At 40.0% G+C, this 24,642-nt stretch overlaps 1 long non-coding RNA gene across 1 annotated transcript in view; it reads right to left on the minus strand.

Moving 5' to 3' along the window:
- Positions 1 to 24,642, minus strand: part of LOC140895287 (uncharacterized) — a 44,499-nt gene that overhangs the window by 10,415 nt on the left and 9,442 nt on the right. The window contains exon 2 of the long non-coding RNA XR_012154160.1: positions 14,808 to 15,088. This is a non-coding gene — a long non-coding RNA (uncharacterized lncRNA). The remainder of the gene's footprint in view (positions 1 to 14,807; positions 15,089 to 24,642) is intronic.

Here is a 24,642-nt window from a genome sequence, read left to right on the forward strand (position 1 = left end):
TTTCATGATTATGTAGCTCCACTGGCTTGAAGCAATCAGGCATAGAACTATCAGGACATTGACAGATGAGCTTCATCAGTCCCCTGCTGTGACCACCAACTTTCTGTATATTAATTAGAAAAAAATAGCTTGCTGATTGCCATTTAAATTACAAAGATATATTTGTCTTGTGGTCCTCCATGACATTTTATTGTGATCTAAGATCACAACTTCTTAAAAGAGGCTCTATTACTATTATATATTTTCCAAAGGGTTAAAAACCAGACATTTTAATCAAAGGAATAATTTTGGGTGATTCCATTGACTGTGTTTTTAACTAATATTAGTGTAAACTAAATTAAAGTAGGTCTCATATTCTCTTAAAACTGTAATTAAATGTTCTTTACTATATCTGCCAATGTTATGACTGGTCTGCTTGTGTTGTAATTAACCTATCAACCCATACGTACAGAATTTGAGACCAAAAGCACAAGGCTTTGCTACTTCAGCTCAAGAAATAACTCCCTCTAATGTCTGGGCTAAAGCTCAGTCTGGCTCATTAACTCTAGTTCAAATGCTAAAGACTCAGGATTTTGGATCCAGAGGTCCTGGGTCTCAGCCCCACTGATATTTATGGGGATGTCATCATACTACATACAGAAAGTCAAAATTCCCATAATTCACAGACATTCATATTTTAAAGTTGCCCTGCAGAATTTACACAATTCTACACATCTTACATTTGAATGAACTATTTGCTAAAAGTATCCCTTTCATGGCTTTGCTTGAGAGTGCACAGTCAATATTTAGGAAAAATATTGCTAAAACCTGTAACTGGGTTTGCCTATGCAGACCCCATTTTGGCCCTTCAGGGCACAACTCACTCAGCCACAGGTCTGCACTGGAAGGGCACAGTCTCTCAGGGGTCTGATGTAGCAGTGTTTCAGCGCTCTGGCCAAGGCACACTTCAGTCTTACCCTTTCAGGGGTGTTAAAGTCCAAAATAAGTCACAACTCAAAACAGCACAACTCAAAACAGTGTTTTCCATCAAATTTTTGACAGGATTCCAACCTTCTAGTCAGGCCCTGTCTTCAAATAAACCATACTCCAGCCAGTCTCCCAGAGTCTGGTTGGCTCTTCCACCAAGAGGCTCAGCCAACTGGCAAAGTACCTCAGTCTCTGGCCTGCAGCCAACCTTCTCTCACATCAGGAAAAGCAGAGCTGTGTTTTCCTTACTAAACCTACTGAGCTGGCCTAGGTCTCCTCCTTTTAATGCCTCTCTCCATGCCTGATACCTACCCAGGTGTAGTAGGGTGGGGTCAGTTGGGTCCACAGGCTCTTATTAACCCTCTCTTTGTCAGTGTGGAGGTTGTCTGCCCCTTCAGAGTATCCTGTAGCACAATGATAGCAGTTGTTCTCTAGTCTTAGAAAAGGAAGCAACACTGGTATCACAGATAGTGTGGTAACTTAGTAAATGTTGACTTTTAATGGTAACCACTGTTACTACTGGGAACTAAGGACAAGAGAATATGGGTGTGCAGAAGGAATGCCTTATATTCAAGATGCCACAGGGAAGATAAATGAGAATAATACCATATAACATATTCAAAGCATTAAATTATGCTACTTTTGCAATACAGACCAACTGACCTCAGAGTACAGGATAGTTTGTGTTGTATTTTCCTATCTCTTCAAAAATGTCTTCAGTGCTCTATTTGGTGATAACTTTTGTAGCTTGACCCTGCAAGGGTACTTATATAAGGCTTAGCAACATTACTTGTGATAAATACTAGGAGTGTGTGAGAGAAGGAGAAGACCAAGCCACAGAGGAAGGACTTCTCCTTGACTGACTCATAGCCGGTCCTGTATTCTTCATGTCCTGCTTTCTCTTCAATATGTGGGTAACCTGCTGCACCCTGAACAAATGTTCTTTCTGCATTATTTCATGGTTCTTTTTAGGAGGCTTCTGGGGGCAGTTCTTTCCTTATGCACAACCTCTGTCCCATTACTGAAGGTCCAGATCTCCAGCTAGTTTAAATTGCTGTAGATCCATCACCTTCAGTGGAATTATGGCAGTTGACGATTTGGCATAATGTTTTTATACATAAATGGCAGTTGTGTTGCCGTTGTTCTTTAGAAGTTGAGTAAGTAAAAGCTCTCATGATTTTCAGTGCAGTGTGTGGATGGAGTTGATCTGGTTCTTCTTTCTCTCCCTCCTATCTAGCACTAGCTATATAATGTTTATTTTAGGCATTTCTTCTTGAGTTCATGTTCCCCTCCCACTGCGTTCCTTATTCCCACTGCACCATGTAGGCTCACAATGACAGTGAGATGAAAATAGCAGCAAAAGTTACACCTTATGCCAGAAATTTAGATTTTTAGCAACCATGGAAATGTGTGGAGTTGAAGCAACAGAATATAAAATTCACTGTGCTGAACATGATTAATTTTATTTTTATGGGTGTCTGAAGTAAGGGCCAGGTTGGATTGCTGACAAAGTCAGAGAAGCGGAAGAAGAGAGAGCATGGTTTGACACAAAACAGTGTGTTCTTTGTCACTGCTCTGCATTCAAAAAGGGTGTAAGGTTTAGGAAAGATAAGAAGAGGCATGGGATGACTGAATAACCCTGGTAAGTTGAGATAAGACAAATGCAGGGTGGGTTTGTTTGTTTTTTATTTTGTAAAGTATTATTCATAGTGTTATGGTATGGGATTCACACTCTACAGGAATAGGGAGTATTGTACACTTCTCAAGTTTCCCTGACTCACTTCTGACTGTCAGACCGAAATAATAATTTCCTTTCCGTCTATCAGTAATTCCTGTTCTGCGTCTCAGAATATGAGAAGAAATAAAACAAATGTGCAACTAGGCACTTAAAACTCCAAACAACCTGTTAAATATGCAGTAAACGATCCTCACCCCTACAAATATGCTTGTAGGAGCATTACTCAGCATTGCAACGCTGCTTATCAAAACAAGGACAAACTTCAGAGGTTTTAGAGCTTGATGTGAATAAACCTCCAAAAAGTGCAGAATCTAATCTGAGCTAGCTAGGCCTATAGAGGCTCTCAGCAGGCCCCATGGCCCTACATAACAGGCCTCTTGACAGAACCACATTCCTGACAAACCACCTTGCTCATTACAAGGGTTTTCCTTCTGGCTGAGGTCCAATGGCCTGCAAACCTCCTACCTTCCATAATTTTGAGGGCAGATGGCAGGTTCACTGTCTGCTCCAAAGACTTCCCCCTCTGTCTTCATATGTTTCCCGGGGAGGGGGAGTCCTACATTTCTCTCCTTTTTGGTAAGCAGGAGGAGGCCACAGAGGAGGGTAGCTCCTTCACCTCCTCCTAGGAATAAACAAATAAGCTAATCAGGAGAGCTCAAGTATTGGCTACACAATATTCCGCATCCAAAAATGGCCAAATATTTCAGCAGAGATTTGATTATTAGAGATTCAAGTCTACCCCACCTGCTTGTCTTCTGCTGCTGACCAGAGCAGACATAAGCTAGGAGCACTATACAGTACCCTTAATATCCTGGTCAGGCCCAGCAAGCAGGCAACCTAGTTGGCTGGGTGCTCCTACTTCTCCTGGTCTCCAGTCAAGCAGAGAGGAAACCAGCCCCTTCCTACTAACTGCCTTTACCCTTATCATGGAGTGAATGGGAGAAAGACAGGGCATCCCTGTTTGGGGAACCAACTCACCATTAGGAGGAGTGATAGAAAAAATAATTAAGACCCTGGCCTGGATAAAGAGAGGGGACAGGTGATGAATGCCTGACCTCCTGGGCAGTGGCGGGAGGATGTGGGAAAGAGAACACCATGTACTGGTTTAAGCTGCTGGTTAAGTTAACCAAAGGTTGACAAGCTGGAGCAGCTTGATGAATTTACAGAGAAGATGGTGGTGATAGGTGACATGGGCCGAGGTGGAGTTGTCAGCCTGACTTCCTCTTGTTCTCATACCCCTTTCACTTTGAAAAGTGCCAAAATGATTTCATTGCCATGAAATGAGAACGAGTCATTGCAGGCCCATTAGGAGAGGGCCCCTCGGCATGTTGTAAAAAGCTTTACTCTCTATGAACATATATAGCAGTCATCCTCCATCAGAAATATGTGGCCTCATCTCCTCTGCATGCTTCATTGTATCAATTAGATGGTAGTTTGCAAGTACTTGTTTGTGCTTGGTTGATAATCAGGTGAAGTTTGGGAAGAATGTAACACCTAACATCTGTGTTTGCTCAACTGCAGAAGTATTTGGTATTTGTTCAGACAAGTGGAAATTCCTAGAAATTATGTTATAGATGCTCCATCTTTCTGCTTAAATATAAACCAGATGTTACAGGGGGACTGATCCATTGAAATCAATGGGAGTTTTGTCATCAATGGGACCAAAAGTTGACTCTGTGACTATATCCTGTGGTTACAAAAAATTGACTGCATGATCTAAGAAGAATCTGAAGAAGAGCTCTGTGTAAGCTCAAAAGCTTCTCTCTCTTCAACAGAAGTTGGTCCAGTAAAAGATATTACCTCATGAACCTTGGTGCTCTCATATTCTGGGCCCAACACAGCTACAACAACACTGCAAATATGCATGATCTAATGCAGTAAGACACAGTTTTTTAACTGGGTGCATGCACACATGTGTGACAAATGCAAGTCAAGGTTGCATGCTCACTTTAAGAAGGGCTATACGTGTAAGTAGGATGTTTCAAATTTGCAAGAACAAAACTCACTAACTTCTATGCTCAGGCCCTTTACCTGTATCTCTCTGTAATAGGATCTTTCTTCCACTTCCATGTACCAAGTTACATAACTAAATTATGTCACCTTCCCCATTCCTCCCTTTGCAGATGTGTTGATTGAGCCTCCTCTTCAAAGTATAAGTTGTCTTAGGTTTTACTGCTGCTTCTTTAAGTTCTGTTTCCTACTGTACTTCATATGGCAAGCTTTATGAGCCCATACAATCTAGCACCCAACTTTTATCTAAACAAGGGCCCAAAAGCTTCTTTAAAATATGTGTAAAGTCAGTTAAATTTAGTTGAATGTATACAAATATAGTCCGTATTTTATAACTAAATTGAATTAATTAGAAATAATTTACAAAGTTTAGACAATCAGAAAACCAATCCAAATTCAAAACTAATTTGCTTACAAACTCTATTTGCAAATGTTAATATTTGTAGAATTTCCTGGTCTTTACCATTGAAACTACAGTGATTAAATATAATCAAAAAATCCCATGCATTTTGAAAAAATATTTGGCTTTAGCTGAACAATGTGTCAGATCTCATGGTAGTCAATGGGAGTTGCATGTGCTTAGCACCTCAGAACATGATCACTATGAAGCAAGATAGCAATATTTCCTCCCATCTGCTTCTAGGGCTGATTCCTGCTCCTGTTTAAGTCAATGACAAAACTCCCATTGACTTCAAATGGGACCAGATCAAGCTCCGTACGTTGTAATGTAAGATTTTGAATATCTCTTAATATGTTGTCATTTAGAATGTTAAAAGAAAAATAAAATAGGAAGTGACAGCATTATAAATATCTCCCTGAGGCTAATTGTGGCGTATCAGTGAGATCAAGTGGCAGCTTGCATATGTTTTAGAAAATCTGAGTTCAAAGTCATGTAAGCACCTAATAAAATGTATTAAACCTGTTTTTAAACAACACCATATGTCAAACGTCTCTTAAATACCAGTGTTATGTCTCCATTATCATGGGAAATGAATACATCTGTAGGTTTCACTTTTTGTGGCTACTTTTAATGTTACATTTTAGAATTATTTTAATGATTACAAATCCTAATAATCCACCTTGTGCTATCTGGATAACACTAAGTCATAAACAAGTTGAACATCCTGCCTTTATATTGGAACAGGTGAGAAATTACAAGCATTATGCTTCAGCCTGCCCAAATGAAATTCCTCATCTGAATAGCAGCTACATCTATATGAACACGATATCTTTGCCCTGCATTAGTTACCCTGGAAAGTAATGCCTCTCCACCATAAGTCTTATGGCCCATTAATATAACACTGCATGATGCAGCATTATATTCTCTCCAATTAGTCACAGTATGGCCGGAACCTGAGCTGGGGTAAATCACCATAGTTCCATTAACTTCACTGGAACTACATGATTTAAACTATCTGAAGATCTGCCTCCATTTGACTTTTTCATCCTTTGAGGTTAAAGGCCATATTTTGAAAAGTATGTATGGACCTGAAGATGCAAATAGGCCCTTAGTGGGATCTTCTAAAGTGCGTAGGTACCTAACGCCTGTTGAAATAAATCCTTAGTTTTATCCTGCTGTGCTCTCTGCTGACAGTGATCCTTTCAAATTGCTTTGTCCTTCTCTTTGTGATCTATTTTGTTTCCTCCATTTTTTCTCAGTAACTTCAGCTGCTGCCATTTGAATTTTTCCAAGTTCTTCTCAAGATAGAAAACCAGCATTTGTCCAGCCCCCTTAGACTTCACACAGAAACAGGGCTGTTGCACATATTTTGCACTGGAGAGCCCAATTTGATCCTTATTATTTTAGGTGATGTCCTCTCCTTTTTATTGCACCTGTCAGGGTCTCGTAGGCATTCTAAAATTAATATGCCCACTGAAGTCAATGGACAGGCTCATATTGAATTTAATAGGCATTGACCCAGAGCCGAAGTGTGCTGGCTAATACCTATACCTAACTAACCTGCCTTCTCATTTGCAATCACTTAAAAAATGTTTAGCTGTTCTACCAACTTCCACTCAGATATTCTAAACAAAGCCTGTACTAAAAGTTTAAAATCAGGTGTAAAAACATTGAACTCATTGCTCCAGTGTTTGTTTTCGGCCCCATTTAGTACACAGTCTATATATGCTTCAAACCCTGCAGCAATCATTTGTTTTCTTCCCATTCATTGCTAACTTTGTAGTTGTTTGACTTATTGTTGTTAAACTGTAATCTATGCTATTCATTTATCTGCAAGCATCAATCTCTTCCTCATTACATGGAGGATTTATAGCAACTGGTTTCTCAGAGGTCCAAACTATGATGTATATTATACACTAGAACTGGTCAAAATTTGCTGTTGAAATAATAGCTTTTTGACAAAATGGAAAGTTTGGTGAAAAAATTGTTTTCATCAACATTTTATTTTCTTTCTTGAGAAAACCTGAAAATTTTTTGATGAAACAGAACAAACAAAAATCCTATTCAGTCAACATTTTTTTTGTGGTGAAAACAATTTCTTGACCAGATTTTATTTATAAATATACATACACATACCCACAAAAGCTTTCTCCAGTTTCTTCATTGTCAGTTTGTTTTTGTTATTCTTTCTATAGGTTGGCTGCATCTATGAAATATGTTCTTGGGATAAAAAGCCATGCACTGTTGATCAATACGCTTGAAACTAGACAAAGTGTAAGAATAATTAGACGGAAAGTTAAGACATTATTGCTTTTATTTTGTAGTTTTGTGGTTGTAAAGTCACTTTATAAACATGTTAGCTTTTATCTTCTGATACACCATCCATTGTCTACGGGCTTCCTTAATGGCTAATGTGTTCACTGGATGTAGAAGAGTTTTATTATTTTCAACAACCAAGTCCCACAAGGCATTTTAAATTGCTGGTGGTGAGAAAGAATGATGTCTGATGCACAGAGAATACATGAGGATGTTTGTAAATTGATTATATGCAGTCTAAGCACATAGTGAAAGTTTGAACAATCTGCAAAATCTCACAAGAGCAGACACATCAAACAATACAAGGAAAATCTAATTTCAAGTACCAGGCAAAATAAAGTGTAGATGAAAAATATAGAAAATGGAGAACAATCCAGTGATAAAGCAGAACATTTCTGTACCTCACATAGAACAGTTCATCCAATATGGCCTCTCATGTTGCTCAGGCCACTAAAACCAATGGCGATCCACGAAATCATGCTGGGTACAAACATTATATTTTTTGTTTAGGTGAGGCTACTGTAGTGCTACTGCTTTGCATAGGATCGCTTGCGATGGGATGAATTAACCCCCTCTGGGGAGTGGAGATCTTGTGTGGACTCAGTCGTGTAAAATGTGAAAACTGCCTGAGAAGTGGCAAGTTTGCTAGCTGGAGAGCAAAGGGGAACTCCGAGAATGGCCCGCTGTGGATGTTTGTGTGTTGAAAAAGTTTCAGACACAAGTTACTGGGCTCGATGCAGCCTACTGGATGAAAACAGTCTGGGTTGTGGTCAGCTAATGGTTCCTTCTGACCTTAAAAGTCCATGAGCCCTTTAAAGGTGTCGTTGACAACCTGTCCTTAAAGATGACCTGCCAATATATTTATTTATAAAATATTATGAATACACACAGGTTTTAATGGCATCACACAAATCATGCCCTCAAATACTATTTGTGGAGTTAATGAATAAATATTTCCAGAGGGAGTATGAAGTAAATAGGCCCAGTGAAGGGTGAAAAGGGGTGTTCTTGGGTGAAATTTAAGATGAGATGGGAGAGTTGATGAAGTGGAGAGATACAGGTAGGGTTATGTACTGAATGCCAAGGGGAGGGGAATTTAGCAGATAACTGATTTTAAACTTTCTTTGTTTTGTTTTCAGCTCCCTTGAATTCACCAATTAGCCTTTCAGGTTGAACCTGAGCATACAACTCACTGATGCTGCTACAAGCATCACACAATCCATTGGCTTAGCAGTTGTGTGAGTTGCTTCTTTTAATCTTTAGCCTGGTTTTGTCCAAAGTTCTAAAAACAGTAATTATATTATACCCTTTGCAGTGGCTCCTCAGAGACTGCAGTTTAAGTTAATTATGAAATATGACAATTCCCATGAACTTGACTTCAATTAAAGTCTTTTGTCATGTGCTTTTACAGCCTAGTTTTTGGAGGCATTCTCAGATTTTGTGTGCTTCAATTGACTTACGTGGTTGCTCCTTTGAAACCTCAGGTGCCTCACTTGGGGCACTCAAAATTTAAGGTACACCAAATTAGTGAACATTTATGAAAATATTAGCTTTAGCTCTTTCCCTGCTGATTCTGCTGTGTTGCTGTTATGTCTCATTTCCTCTTTGTGTAAACCAAGAGCAACACCTTGGACGTCAGTGGACTTATACCTGTATGAAACTGGTGTAAGGGCCTGTTACCAGTAGCAGATTAGCCCCTGGGTCCATGGAGCCCGGGCCCAGGGCCCTGGCCAACTGGGGAGCCCCAGGCTTCCACTGGCTGCTGAGTGGGGCGAGGGAAGCCCCCCCCCCAGCACCCCTCTGATCCCTGGCAGAAGCTGCAGGACAGGGGATATCTCCCACAGTGCCCCCACCCGACCCTATCCCCTGCAGAAGCCATGGGACAAGTGAAGTTTCCCCAAAAGAACCCCCAACCCCATCCCCCACAGAAGCCACAGGACGATGGAAGCCCCTCAACCCCATTCCCAGCAGAGAAAGCCTCCAGTGTCCCGACCCCCTCCCTGCAAAAGCCGCAGGGAGGCAGGGGAAGCCCCCGTGTCCAACCCCGCTCTCTGGCAGAAGCACCAGGTGGGCGTGGCGAGGAAGCCCCAGCACCCGGACCCCCGCTGCAGCCCTGGAACTGCAGGAGCTCCCACTCTCTGCTACAGCCCCAGGGCCATGGCATGGAGACAGAGCTTCTCTGGTCTTGGGGCTGTGAGGGTGGGTTGGGAGGGGCAGAAAGGAGCAAATGGGTTGTGGGGCAGGTGGAATCGGGGGGAACCTGTGTGGAACAGGGGCAGGGTTGCGGGAAAGGGCAGAAAGGGGTGGGGCTGTGGGCAGGGCCACAGGCGGAAGGGGCATAATGGGGGCGGATCCTCAGGTCGAAGGAGTGGGGAGGGGGTCCCCACTTGCTCTGGCTCAGGGCCCCGGAAAACCTTAATCTGCCTCTGCTGTTACAAAGCCCACTGAATCAATAGGAACCTTGCAATTGACTTCAATCGGTTTTGAATCAGGCCCAAAGTGAAGGGAGAGTCAGCCCAATGGTCTATCTTCATTCCATTTGAATCAACAGAATGTATTAGGTTGCACCTGACATATCCAGCAGTATATCAAATTCATTCTGCATGGATATAAAGTATCAGGAACATGAAGCCGCAAAATGAATAAAACACTACCTAGCTGGTATTTATTTTTTTGATATAGATTCTACAAAAGTTGCTGAATCTCTGTGCTTTTGTAAAAATATATATACAGATATGTCTTCTGCTGTTCAAGCTTGCTTTGTTTTCACTGTTTCTGTAGCTGTCTTGCAGTGAAGATATACACGTAAACAATGTTCAGTTTTTCTAAATAAATCAAAGCACACAATTTTCTTGTACAGTCTAATAACATTAAATATGTCAGAAACCCAGCAACAAACACATGGATATAAAGAGATGTGCAAGAAATATTTGATAATTGAAGTAAATAACAAGTTGTACATAAAACCAACTTTAGCTTACAAAGATATGTTCTGGGATCTGAAATGCTTAAGGTATTTGAAAACAAACATGTTGTTAAAAGCATTTACTCAACTCATTACTGCAGTAGCCAAATATTTCTGTTTTAGGGTTAGGGTATTACCAGCAGGACAGGAGGAGGTATTGTTTCATGATTTCTGTGTGTATATAAAGTCTGCTGCAGTTTCCACGGTAAACATCTGATGAAGTGAGCTGTAGCTCACGAAAGCTCATGCTCAAATAAATTGGTTAGTCTCTAAGGTGCCACAAGTACTCCTTTTCTATTTCTGTTTTGTTATTTCAGAGGGAAAAAGCCCTATCTTCTATTGGATACATTATCCAAAGCTACATAATGGTTTGTTTTTATTTTAAAGGGGAATCTTCTTTTAAAAAAAGAAATAGTGCTCATGGCTGCTAGCATTTCTCCACATATTCGAAGAAGTGTTCAAGGTGAACAAACTCTTCGTTCTATTGGTGGACATGGAACACTATATTAGACATTCTATGGGCCCATTCTCCTGGGACATGCTCAGAAGAGCCTGTACTCTTCTACACAGCCTTTTATCAGAGATCAGACAATGCTTTACAAGCAATAACGAACACCAGTAGCCTTGTGAAATAGGAATTATCCCCATTTTAGAGCTTGGGGAAATTGAAGCACAGTGGGTTTATGTGATTTGCCCCAGTCTTACAGTAAGTCAGTGACAGAGCCAGTTTTAGAACCCGGGTACCTTGACTCCCTCCCCAAACAATGCAACCCCTGTAATGTAGAGTGAGTTTATGTGATTTGCCTTAGTCTTACAGTAAGGCCATGTCCACACACGAGACCTTACAGTGGCACAGCTGTACTGATGCAGCTGCACCGCTGTACGATCTCCTGTGTAGCTGCTTTAAGATGATGGGAGAGAGCTCTCCTGCCAGCATAATTAAAACACCTCCAATGAGCGGCCATAGCTAGGTCAGCAGGAGAGCATCTCCTGCTGACATAGCGCTGAACCCATCGGCCCTTCTGTCGGTGTAACTTATGTCACTCAGGGGTGTGTTTTTTCACACCCTTGAGCGACATAAGTTATACCGACAAAAATACAGACATAGTCTAAGACAGTGACAGAGCCAGTTTTAGAACCCAGATACCATGACTCCCTCTCCAGGGAATGCAACCCCTCTAATGTAGAGCTGCTGTTTCAAAGTGCAAAGCCAGTTCCTGCTGCAAATCATAAAGATCAAGAGATTCTGGAGAAGTATTTAACTTCCATGGAGAACTACGCTGTAGGAAATAGCTTTCCTTATCTAATAGCAAAGATAAATTGGTTCATTGGCTGGACAGTGAAGCAATTTAAAGGCCGAACCCCAGCATGCCTTGCAGGCACACTGGAAGTGATTCTGCACTGTGTTACATTTAGTGTAGTCATTTACACCTGTGCAAAGTGAGTGTAAGTGGGCATACCATGCTACCACAGGTCCCCCAGGCCCCTCTTAGGGAATTGGGCTATTCCACTAAGAAAAGAGGGGACAGAAACTGGGCTGAAAAGGTGCATTGGGACCATGGCTCAAGTAGCTTCCTTGTTGTGGATCTGGGGTTACTATACAGCTTGGGGTGGAAAATTCTGCCACCTTCCACATCTGCCCAGTTCAATTGCTCATCTACGTCTGGGGCTGAGGATTTGGCCTTAATGCATAAGCTGGGTAACTTGGTCTAAGAGTCCCATTTCATTAATCTGTCAAGAGAAGGCTAAATGGCTTTTACACAATTTCAGTAGTTTATACTGAGTAGCATGGCATAAATAGATTAAAAGGGTATTGCATTATTGAAGAGCTGATTTATTTTAACCATAAAAATACTTTCTTCATGAAATAACCATGGAAGTCTCTTATCATGATTCTTTAGATTCCCTCATCATCACTAAGGGCTTTAAATGTAATCGGATTCTATGTTGTTATTTCCATTCATGTTACATCTATTTCCCTCTTATTTTTGTATTTATACATATATGTGTGTGTGTGTGTTTGAGTGTACATATAATACACACACACACACACACATAAATATATCAGCACATTAGCAATAAATAAAGCTTCTGAGCAATTAACTCCAAGGTCAAGAACAGGTTTGGTATATGCTAGCATTACAGCATGATGATTTAAGGTAGCCATAAACAATGAATATGATTAAAACCAATTACCATTTAGCTCTGTTTTGTGTTTTTAGTGATGTTGTCCTCTAATTTGATTAAATGTTTTAAATCAAAAAACTTGAGTAAGATTGATTTTCACAATTTGTTTTTGTCTTGTAGTTAATGATCATTTTCAATCTTCTTCTTTTTTGTGGGACATAGCAAATTGAGTAAAAATGCCTTAAATATTGAATATCACTATTTTTTAACTCTGATCAAATATATGTTTGTTTATCATTATCAATAATCCATTATACCTAGCTGTGAAAATCCAAACAGATAGAAACAGATGCCATGCCTACAGTTTTGAGAACATACAAACACCTGGCCAAATGGTAAATAACGCCCCCTGTACTTTGAATTTCTGAATGAGAAAAGACCCTAGTCCTTGTCAGTTCTCATCTTTGCATCTCTTACACAAATTGAACTTTATCCTTCTCTCACATTGGCTCTGAAACCATGTAACTTCATTGACTTACTCCTAATTTATATCAGTCTAAGTGAGAGGAGAATCAGGTACATTGCTAATGTCAGCATTTTGCTCACCCAGTGTGGACAATGGTGCAATAAAGTGTCTCTTCTCCAATTTGGCTCAAACTCCACCATTATTCAGAGAGCTGTCATCCCTCTTCATAGTCTAGTCTAGTTTATATCGATTCTGACTAAGCACAGAAGAAATGTAATGCAGCCTGAGATGTTCATAACATTCCAGATAGCTGAATATAGCGTTAGTAATGTTTGATTCCAAAATGGATCACAAGATTTTCTGGTTTAAATTGTGGGCTCTACAGTGCTCTTGCTCAATAATACCACATGTGGACTGAATATATATCCCTCTGAGTGTTTAACTCAACCTCCCTGAGCAATGAAGAGCCTGGCAATGGCATACAGACTGGTTTGGGCAAAGACAAAAAACAGCATGAACTTCACCCAAATTTGGAATAGATCCCAAGCCTCATTCAGATTTTAAAATCTGCTGGCTGACTATGGCCTTCAAATCTTGTCTCACTCACCAACAGAAGTTGGTCCAATAAAAGAGATTACCTCACCCACTTCGTCTCTTCAAATCTTAAGTTCAGAGGTGTCAGTTGGAATTTGGGATTGTGGGATACATAAAACATTCAGGAAGACTTGGGAAAGTGCAGTTGGAATACAGCAGCTGAACATTGGTAGGTGGAAGACATAGATCTCTGAGGTGGAATCCTGGCCCCACTGAAGCTGATGTCAAAACTTTCACTGACTTCAGTGGGTCCAGGATCCCCTGGACTCCACTATCTTTTCAGGTCCCTCCATCTACGCACTTGGCCCACCTGCTGGCCTGGTGGACCAAGAGGAGGATGCCTGGACTCTATATCTCCACTGGAGCTGCAGAGTTTTCACACTGCATTGTTCCTCTCCACCTGCATTCATGCAGCAGGGAAACATATGGGCCTCTGTTATTTACTTTGTTTTGAATAAGAGCGACATTAAAATTCAAAAATTCCAAACAATACCCCTTTGATGTGTCCAGCATTGCATGTGAGCTGCTGCTATACCAGCATAAATCTCAGTCAGATGTAATTTTCTCACTGGTAACACCTTCAAGCACCAGCCCCTCATTAACTGCACTAAAAAGCTTTAGCATCTCCTTTTCACATTGCAAACTACAAGGCAAGTATCTTTTGCTGACAGCAAAAATCAATTCATTTTAATGTCGCCTTAATTGATTTTAGCTCATTAGGAGCGCTTTTGCCCTAATTTGATAAGGAAGTGTGAAAGTATTTTTCTCAACAGCAGGTTTGTTATTTGCTGAGATATTAGGGGAGTGTTAATTAGACACAGTTCTTCTGTCATGTTGATGGTTTTTAAGAGTATTCACTGTACAGAATGAATAGAATGTGAGACTGTGCCTGGTTCTTGGTGTAGTTTGTCAAATTAAGTTAATTGCCGTGGTGGAAGGGGAGTGTGGCATTTCTGGATGTGAGCAGCAGATAGCAGTAACCCCCCTTTTCCTTTGGTGATACAAATTTCTTAAATCTGAGGGATAGTTTCTTCGTCTCTCCAGGCATAATCAGGAGAGGAGGGAAGGAGGGCAGTGTACATTTTATTTTGGATTAGTTAGATGTGTGTCTGGCCACATAAATTACTAGATGTGCCACAACATACGAGGAATCTAAAATTCCACCACTGAGTCAAGCCTCCTGTGAAACCATAATAAAATCTAATTTTTCAGGGCATATGCTTACCATACATGAACCAGGAAGGATTTTTTTCTCCTGCTTTATTTCCCAATGGACGAGGAGGATTGCAGTAGTTTTCACTTTCCTCTGAAGTACTGACAGAGCCAGGATACCATATTTGATGGAGAAATGGTTTGATCTGGCGTGGCAAATTCTATGTTCTTAGATCCAAAGAGGTTGTCAAAGGACGGTTTTCATTTTCCATTGAAAGTGTTTCATTGACTCTTGCTGACAGTTCTACAGAGTGGCATTTCCCCACTCTTCTGAGAACCTCCAAATCAGTAGGGCTGTACAGAGCAAGAAAAGGAGGAGAAGTCAGTCTATGAGCTGGTTTTGTTAGCTCGTTTGTTTTTATTTTGAGCTATGTGCTTAAGGCCAAGTAGCGGAGCACAGTCAAGGGCTGTGGGACAGAATCCTTAACTCCAATTAACTCAGAAATCTGCACAAGGTCGCAGCCTCTACTCCAGGCTTGGGAGAAGAGTTGTGATTAAGGCCCTCTGAATCTCCCTAATGTGGGGTTTGACCATGTCTGTCCCACCATATTATTAATACCCTATTCCACATTCCAGTGCAGCGAGTCACTGCAGAGCTCTGTTCTGTGGTGGGTGGGGGTTTCAGATTTGTATGTATTCTCCACTGCTTGGAACAATTTGAAATATTTCATCCCTGCTGTACCTGAGGTCTTGTGCACTTGCTTAAGGAGTCATACGTTTTCAATGTATATCTGTGAGCAGAATACAGCTCTGTTAGCATAAATTTTAAGTAACAGTTTGGTTAGTCCCATCAGCAGGTGGAAAAGCTTGTGTTTATTCTCTATCTTCAGAACCAAAGATATACTCTATATGCACATGTCTGTGTAAATTTCATAAAGCTGTATGAAGGAGGGGATGAGTAGTTTAGTTAGTCACAAACACACCACACACATAAACAGCTTGAAAACTTCTCCTGAACACAAATGAAATTTTTGCAACTGGTGTGGGATTGCACAGTTTTCAAGATATGACACAAATTAATGGTGAGGCCTGGAATACAGATTGCTCACAGATGGTAATGGAGGCAGGAAGAGTACTAGGACACAAATTAGTCAAGATGAGGGCAAGAAGAAAAAGAATGCTGCAGTATGAAAAACCTAAATAAAAGTTGATTTAATTTGAGACTAGTAGAGATGGCAGATTAGAATCTTGTCTCACTTCAACCAACTTCACACTAGCCTACCTCTGTGAAGTTAGTCCTGATTTACACCATTGTTAACTGAGAGCATGATTTTTTCTTTAGACTTCCTCTATAAAGGTTACAGTAGATGTTTCTCATGGTAATTCTTTTCTTTTAAAATATGAAGTGTGACAGGGTCAGGCCAGATGGCTACAGGAGAGTAATAGAAGGAAGATATATTAGCCCTAGGTTACGTAGGTCCCTTTTCCCTGGGTAAGGTAACAGGGAAGGTTCCAGAACAATCAGGAACCTTCTGGAGACAATTAAGACAGACAGGCTGATTAGAACACCTGCAGCCAATCAAGAAGCTGCTAGAATCAATTAAGGCAGGCTAATCAGGGCACGTAGGTTTAAAAAGGAGCTCACTTCGGTTTGTGGTGTGCGTGTGAGGAGCTGGGAGCAAGAGGCACTAGGAGCTGAGAGTGAGAACACGGACTGTTGGAGGACTGAGGTGTACAAGCATTATCAGACACCAGGAGGAAGGTCCTATGGTGAGGATAAAGAAGGTGTTGGGAGGAGGCCATGGGGAAGTAGCTCAGGGAGTTGTAGCAGTCGCACAGCTGTTCCAGGAGGCACTCTAGACAGCTGCATTCCACAGGGCCCTGGGCTGGAACCCGGAGTAGAGGGCAGGCCCGGGTTCCCCACAAACCTCCCAACTCCTGGTCAGACACAGGAGGAGTTGACCTGGACTGTGGGTTCACGAAAACGGCCAAACTGAGGGCTGCCGTGAAGCTGCAAGGCGAGCAAATCCACCAATAAGTGCAAGACCCACCAAGGTAGAGGAGGAACTTTGTCACAGTAGCTAAGATAAGACTGTCTATAACAATAATGCATTATATGGGTTTCTGAAGAAAAAATATTTATGGAACAAATTTGTACAGGTTGTTATTAAATATTTATTCTGAATGGGTCCTGAATCCAATTCTTCCTTTGTAAGTTGTCATTTTCTTCAGTTCATAATGAGCACATTCTGTACTTAGACACAAAGCCAAAGAGAAACATGATGACATCCATCATTCCGTCACTCACTGTAAAGTACCTTGTACTAAAACTCTTGATTGATTTATGCTGGACTATAAATACAACTTTTACTAACATGTTGGAGCCAACTCAGAATGACAGCTTTGTGCACTGACCCGAAACATCTCTTTTAGCATGCTTATTTGTTCTTCTTTTCAAATAGTTTTATAACCACAAATAGAGAAGGACCCAAGCCACAAAATTCAGATCTGAATTCAGATCCAAATCCAAACTTACACATAGTTCACGTGTGTTCATATTTGATTTTCTGGCTCTACCTATTACAAAGGTAGACCCCCAATCACAAAATCAAAATATTTTCCTACTGTTATGGTAGTCTGTAGAATCAGGTGTTCTGGTGTGGGCCCAGCACTTTCGCATTGTGACAGTGATTTAGCTACTAAACACAGGCAACAAAGTGGAAAGAAATGTGCACAATTTTTTTTTGTTTAAATAGACTTTATTTCATCTGGCTTTTCAATTTAGGAACATCTCTTAGAAGAACACAGCTACTAAAAGTAATGTCCTGCACACACAATATGCTATAAGCTCATTACAGATCAGCCATACAAATACTCAGTGAAATTTTTCATTTAACAGATAGGACAATATATCTGATAAAGAAAATATAAGATGCGCACTCAGGAGACATATTACACAAGGTGACAGTTCTACATTTACAAATGTATTATTTTTAGTTTCAAATAAGACAAATGGTATTATAGATTCATAGATTCAAAGGCCAGAAGAGAATATGATCATCTAGTCTGACCTCCTGTATTACACAGAACTTCCACAAAATAATTCCTAGGGTGTATCTTTTAGAAAAAAAAAACATCTGATCTTGATTTAAAAATTGTCAGTGATGGAGAATCCACCATGACCCTTGGCAAATTGTTCGAATGGTTAATTAACTTCACTGTTTAAAATGTATGCCTTATTTCCAGTCTGAATTTGTCAAGCTTCAACTTCCAGCTAATGGATTGTATTACACTTTTGTCTGCTAGATTGAAGAGCTCATTATTAAATATTTGTTCCCTGTGTAGATACTTATAGACTATAGTCACCTTTAACGTTCTCTTTGTTTAGCTCAATAGATTGAGCTCTTTGAGTCTATCACTATAAGGCATGTTTTATAATCATTAAATCATTTAATCATTCTTGTGCCCGTTCTCTGAATCCTCTCCAATTTACCAACCTTCCATTTGAATTGTGGGCACCAGAACTGGACACAGTAGTCCAACAGTGATCACACCAGTGCCAAATATAGAGGTAAAATAACCTCTCTCCTCCTACTTGAGATTCCCTTGTTTATGCATCCCAGGATCACATAAGTTTGTTTGGCCAAAGCATCTCATGTTGAATGATTATCCACCAGGACCCTCAAATCTTTTTCATAGTCACTGCTTCCCCCTGCATCCTGTAAGTATGGCCTACATTCTTTGTTCCTTGATATATACATTTCCATTTAGCCATATTTAAGTGTGTATTGTTTCCTTTTGCCCAGTTTACAAAGTGATCCAGATCATCCTGAATCAGTGACCTGTCCTCTTCATTATTTATCATTCCTCAATTTTTGTATCATTTTCAAACTTTATCAGTGATGGTTCAAGGTTTTCTTCCAGGTCATTGACAAAAATATTAAATAGTGTAGGGCCGAGTACCAGTCCCTTCAGGACCCCACTAGGAGCACACCCGCTCAACAATGATTCCCTGTTTACAATTACATTTTGAGGTCTATCATTTAGCCAGTTTTTAATCTGCTAATGTATGTCATGTTAAGTTTATAACATTTTAGTTTTTTAATCAAAATGTCATCATACAGTACTAAGTCAAAACCCTTACAGAAGGCTAAGTATATTACATCAACACCATTACCTTTGTCATCCAAACTTGTACTCTTATTTTAAAAAAAGATATCAAATTAGGTTGACAGAATCTATTTACCATAAATAAGTGTGTTGATTTGTATGAATTATATTACCTTCCTTTAATTCTTTGTTAATTGAGTCCTGTATCAGCCACTTCATTATCTTGCCCAGGATCAATGTCAGGCTGACAGGCTTATAACTACCTGGATCATCCCATTTTCCCTGTTAAAAATAGGCCCAACATTAGCTTTCTTCCCGTCTGCTGGAACTTCCCTAGTGCTCCAAGACTTATTGAAAAATCAGCATTAACACTACAGCAAGCTCCTCAGCCAGCTCTCTAATGCAAGTTATCTGGACCTGCTGATTTTAAAATGTCCACTTTAGTAGCTTCAGTTTAACATCCTCCAGAGCTACTAGTGGAATGGAAAGAGTGTCATTACCATATGATGACACTATGTCATCTGTTTTTCCTCAGATACAGAACAAAATACTTATTGAACACTTCTGCTTTTTCTGCATTATTATTAATAATTGTACCATCTTCATCTAGTAATGGACCAATAGCATTATCAGGATTATTTTTGTTTCTAATATATTTTAAAACACTCCTTCTTATTGTCCTTAACTCTTCTGGCCATAGATTTCTTGTTATGTCTCTTAGTTTCCCTTATCAATTTTCTACAATTCCTAACTTCTGATTTATATTCATTACTATCAACTTGTCCTTTCTTCCATTTGTTATATATGTACTTTTTAATGGATATCTTCACTTCTCCTCTAAGTCAGGTCATTTTTTTTAACCAGTACAGTCTTCTTCCTGGATTGTGCGATTGGAGCTTTTGGGGGCATCTAGTAAAGTGTTCTTAAATTATTTCAAATTATCATTCAAATTTTTCTGATTGCATTCTTCTGTTCAGCTGATTTAGCTCATAATTGTTTTTAGCTTTGTGAAATTGGCCTCATTGAATACCAAGTTTATATATTACTGGTCTGGACTTTATTCTACTTGCACATTATAGATGTGATCAAGTCATGATCACATGTACCTAAGCTACCATTAATTAACTTTTATTTCTGAATTGTGCAATAATAAAATAAAATATAATAATTATAATTAATAACATTCCTATCTTTAAACTTAAATACTTAATGAAATTATCAGACCTTTCCAGCATCTTTTTTTTATTGCTTTCCTGCCTCTGGTAACTTGACCCAAAACCTTACCCTAGCATCACAAGAGTGTTTGGTAAAATGTGAGTTCACAGAAAGCAGTGCTGGATTATTCCCCATGGTATATACTCTAGTGTTCTGTTTAATCTAATTTTAAATCTCAGTAAATGAGTCTTCCACCCTTTGTTCAATATATCAGATCCTTGCTATTATTAGTAGAGGGTACATACTTTTGCACCCACTTGTTACTGTGTTCTCCTTCTTTGACCTCCTTTATTATTCAGGGTATACTGTATTTGACAGAGAAAATGATAGCTATATTTCATGAGTATTGTTATTAGCTTGATTAACTGAAGTAACTGCTGGAAGGAGATTTATGCTAATTTTGTCAATCACTCTATGTGAAAGCTAGTATTAGAGAAAAAAAAGTTTTTCCTAGAATCTCCACTTCTAGGCTTTCCACTGAGCTGAGTAAACTGATGGAGCTTTATAAATAACAGGACAATTATTTCTATTACTCACTTAGGCAGTGGGAAGGAGGTTAAGAAGCCTACATAGACAAGTAGTGAATTCCCTTGCAAAAAGAGAGGCTACCTATGATTCATAGTGGTTGTGGGGAACAGAGTTGCTTTAGTGAAGTGTGTCTGATAGATTCAAGATCGTTCTTTTAAAATCCACTCCCGGAATGTAAAAGTGAAAAAACAAAACTTTAAATAGCATAGGTGTGGGCTATCACATGCATTCAGATGGAGCTGAATTTTCTCAGTCTTGCTTTACACCAGACTATTAAAATGATGGCTTCTTAGCTGAATATCCATCTTAATTATCCTCTCATTCTATTTCAGATACCTTTATAATAAAATAAAATTGAAAAATATGTTTGCTTTCAGAAATTAATAACATCTCCACCTTAAACAGTATGAGAGAAGCTAAAAGTCACCCTTAAAAGCAAAAGACTATAACATGGCTTGCACATGCAGAGTCAGAATCAGCACACACTAAAACACAATCATAATTAGGAGAGACAAGTTGGGGTAAAGATGTGAGTGCTGTGGAAGGAGTTTTCCTAGTATGTGTGTTTACCTGTTGATCAAACTGCATTGCTACCGATCCAAAAATATTGCTACTAATTTGGATCATGTTAATCTCCTTAAAAAAACTGATTACAATTATTTTAATAATCCCAGAACAGATTTAGTTATAAAAGCAAATATTTTAGACACTTTTTGGCTTAATTTCATGTTTAACACTTCATGCTGATAATATGTTAGACTACCGGCAGATTATATAGAGAGGAATCAAATGGAGGATGCCTGATTCTGATGATCTCACACCAGTTTTACATCAGCATAACTCCTTTGACATCCAGTGGAGTGACTCCTGATTCTCACTGGTGCAAGTGAGATCATCATGCGTCCTTTTATTGATTGTATGTGAAGTACCAGTGTAACTAAGGGCAGGTCTATACCATGGGGCTCAGTCGACCTAAGTTACGCAACTCCAGCTACGTGAATAATGTAGCTGGAGTCGACACAGTTTAGATCAAACTTTTGCTGTGTCTATACCGGGCTGGGTTGATGGGAGAAACTCTCCTGTCAACTTACCTTATGCTTCTTGTTCTGGTGGAGTACCGGAATTGACGGAGAATGATCAGCGAACAATTGAGCGGGTCTTCACCCACTAAATTGACCCCGCTGGATCGATTGCTGCATGTCTATCCCCCAGTAAGTGGAGACAAGCCCTTAGTGTAACACATTATTCTGTTGAAGTGTCAAGTCCATATATTAAAAAGGATGTTGCATTACATAAAATGTATCTAAAAATACCATCTGCAGTAAAACAACTTGACTTCAGTGTCTTTCTTCACTTGTTTTAATATAGCTATCTGCCTGCCCTACCCATAGGAAACACAAGCAGATAGGAGATTTTTAGAGCCACCCATATTTAGGAATGGAGAACAGTATATGGTAGAAACACCATCAAACAGAAGGGAGAGGCATCCACTGACAGGGTCAAACTGAGTCTCCCACTCAAAGGGTACTAGTTATGATTTTACAGATGGGGCAGGTCTTCACCAGCACTTACTGCATGGCAAGCTGGGGTGAAAATCTACAGTGCTCCAACATGCTGTGCACTAACCTACTGATACACACTAAAAGTTCTCTAGTGTGCTTTGACCTTTTGAGAGTGAGTGTAGCAGGCTCGCTCTCCAGCGCAAACCTCCTGGTTCTTATCTGTGGTCATCTCAACAGTTTGTATGAAACAAAACACATTTTTCAACATTTCTCATGTGCAATTCCAACGTGTTTTGTTTTTTTTTCAGCTCCTTTCTTGAGTGGACATCATGGGTGCACACCAATAGGCTTGATTCTTCAGGCACACATCGCTCCAGAAGTGTGCGTAAACACCATATACATTAGAAAATCCCTTTTGAAAGAGCAAATGCTCCATAAGAGATAGAACTTCACATGTTTATTATCCTGTCAAGGGTTTTAAGATACTGATGTGTGCCCAATTTTCCTCAAATGAAAGCATACACATGGCTTTTTAGAATGTAAATTTCTTCTAATTCTACAGTGGCAATCTAAAGGAAAGAAAAGCCTGCAGCTGTCCTTGTCCCACTTTTCCACTCCTGAATATTTGTTCCAGGCAAGGCCAGAGAATATTTCTATCCACTTATTGATCTGTGTAAATCTTATTAAGAGGTTCAGCAGATTCAGTCATGCCTTAAAAATATGTTTGTATATTTCCCTTGGTGGCTTTTGCCTCTTTCTTCCAGTTTCTTGATTAAGTTTTAATCTAAAAATAAACCATGCTTAAAAACCTACCTTGTAATTTTTTACAGTGATGCTTGAATTACAGTGAAGTGAAAGCCTGGATTAAATATGGTCACCCAAGATAATGCCATCTGTGAAATCGGGGGGATGAATTTTTTAACCCTAAAAGTGAATTTAACTTGTAGACTGTCAACCCTGGAGGCTGAAACCCTCTTTTTTCTGCAGAACAGGCATCACATGGGCAATGCTTCGCATTTCTTTATACTGCACCACCAGTATGCAACAGGTTGCTGTTCGGGGTAAGAGGATCATTCACACTTTAGGCTTGTTAATTGTTTGTCCTCTGGCTGAGTCTATCAATAAACATGGCAATTAGTGACAGTTGTGATGCTTGTTCTTGCACTGTGGAGACTTAGGGCCAGATCTTCAGCCTTGCTCTGGCCTTGTTGTGTTACTCCAGTGGAAAGCTGGCACAACCTGTCAGCTCGGGATTCTCCCAGCAGCGGGGGACCCCTAAGCAGCACAGACGCACCATGGCTGGTTTCTACATCACCTTCATATCCTCCAGCACAAGGGATATTTTGGCAGATGGCCAGATGGAAGGCGGTGTGGTTGGAGTGCTGCTGTGCTTTGATGATCCTTGATTTGTGTATCAACTCTCCTGGTGCCATAGCAATCCCGAGGCTGCTGTAAGCTACATCAGGGATGGGGTAGAACCAGACCTAAGATCAGGGAGCTCTAAATGGCTTCTTGCAGCAGCTTTCCAGTTTATCTATGCCCAGGGTTTAAATCATCTTGAGATCTTTTCAACATCAGGTCATTGCACACAGGATATCAAAGAGCCATCAAGTAATAATGGGTCAGATTTGAGCAGGTGGCAGAAGCTGATGATGAACTATTCAAAATGTTAAGAGTGCATTTTACACCTTAGGATGTACATACATAAAGGGACACATGAACACTGATTTTCGTTGTGTCTGGTTGAAGCCCACAACTGTAGAAAATATCATTATTCAGGAAAAACTGCCCCCTATTGAAATGTCACACAAGTAGAGAACAGTTCTCACATATCACTCACCTGGACTGGTATAAGGATAGAATCAAAAGTTATTATTTATTGAATGCCAACAGCGTACATAATGGTGTACAAACATAGGTGTCAAAGGGCTAGATTCTCTGCTGCACTATCCACCAGTTGTGACTGGTGGGAGGGGAGGTTTCAGAAAGGAGCTGTTTGCTGCTGTCTTATTCTACCGATGGTTCTATGCTGGCCATGGCCTCAGTATACTTCAGAGCAGGCTCAGTGCTACTAAGCATACTGGCTTTTTTTGCCCCCCAAGAGCTATTTAGTCAATGGAGAATAGCTGGAAGGCAGAAGCTGAGGATTGCAGAGTGAGCAACTTAAGAGTCAGATTTCTCAGTTTTGCACCAGCTATGCCAGTTCAACATGAGATGTGGAGATTCACTATCTTTCCTGCCCTGTTTTGTTGCCATGGTGGCATAAGGGGACCAGATCATCAAAGAAGGATATCCTTGTGGTTTAGATCTTAAGAATGGAAGTCAATATTTTGTCAGCCCAGCCAAGAACTTCCTCTATGTCCTGAGGAAGTCATTTAATCTTTCTTTGTACTTCTCTTCTTTTTAGAATCTGAACAAAACTGTAGGAACCAGTTGTACTTCCCAACTTCTCAAACTGTATGAAAGTAGTAGCTATCCTTTTCTGTGGGTTGACAATATATAAAATATTTGTGAAGTGCTTTGAGATCCTTGTATAGAAGACACTATACAAGT

The sequence above is a fragment of the Lepidochelys kempii genome, chromosome 11 (assembly GCF_965140265.1).
Source record: "Lepidochelys kempii isolate rLepKem1 chromosome 11, rLepKem1.hap2, whole genome shotgun sequence".
Taxonomy (NCBI): Eukaryota; Metazoa; Chordata; order Testudines; family Cheloniidae; genus Lepidochelys; species Lepidochelys kempii.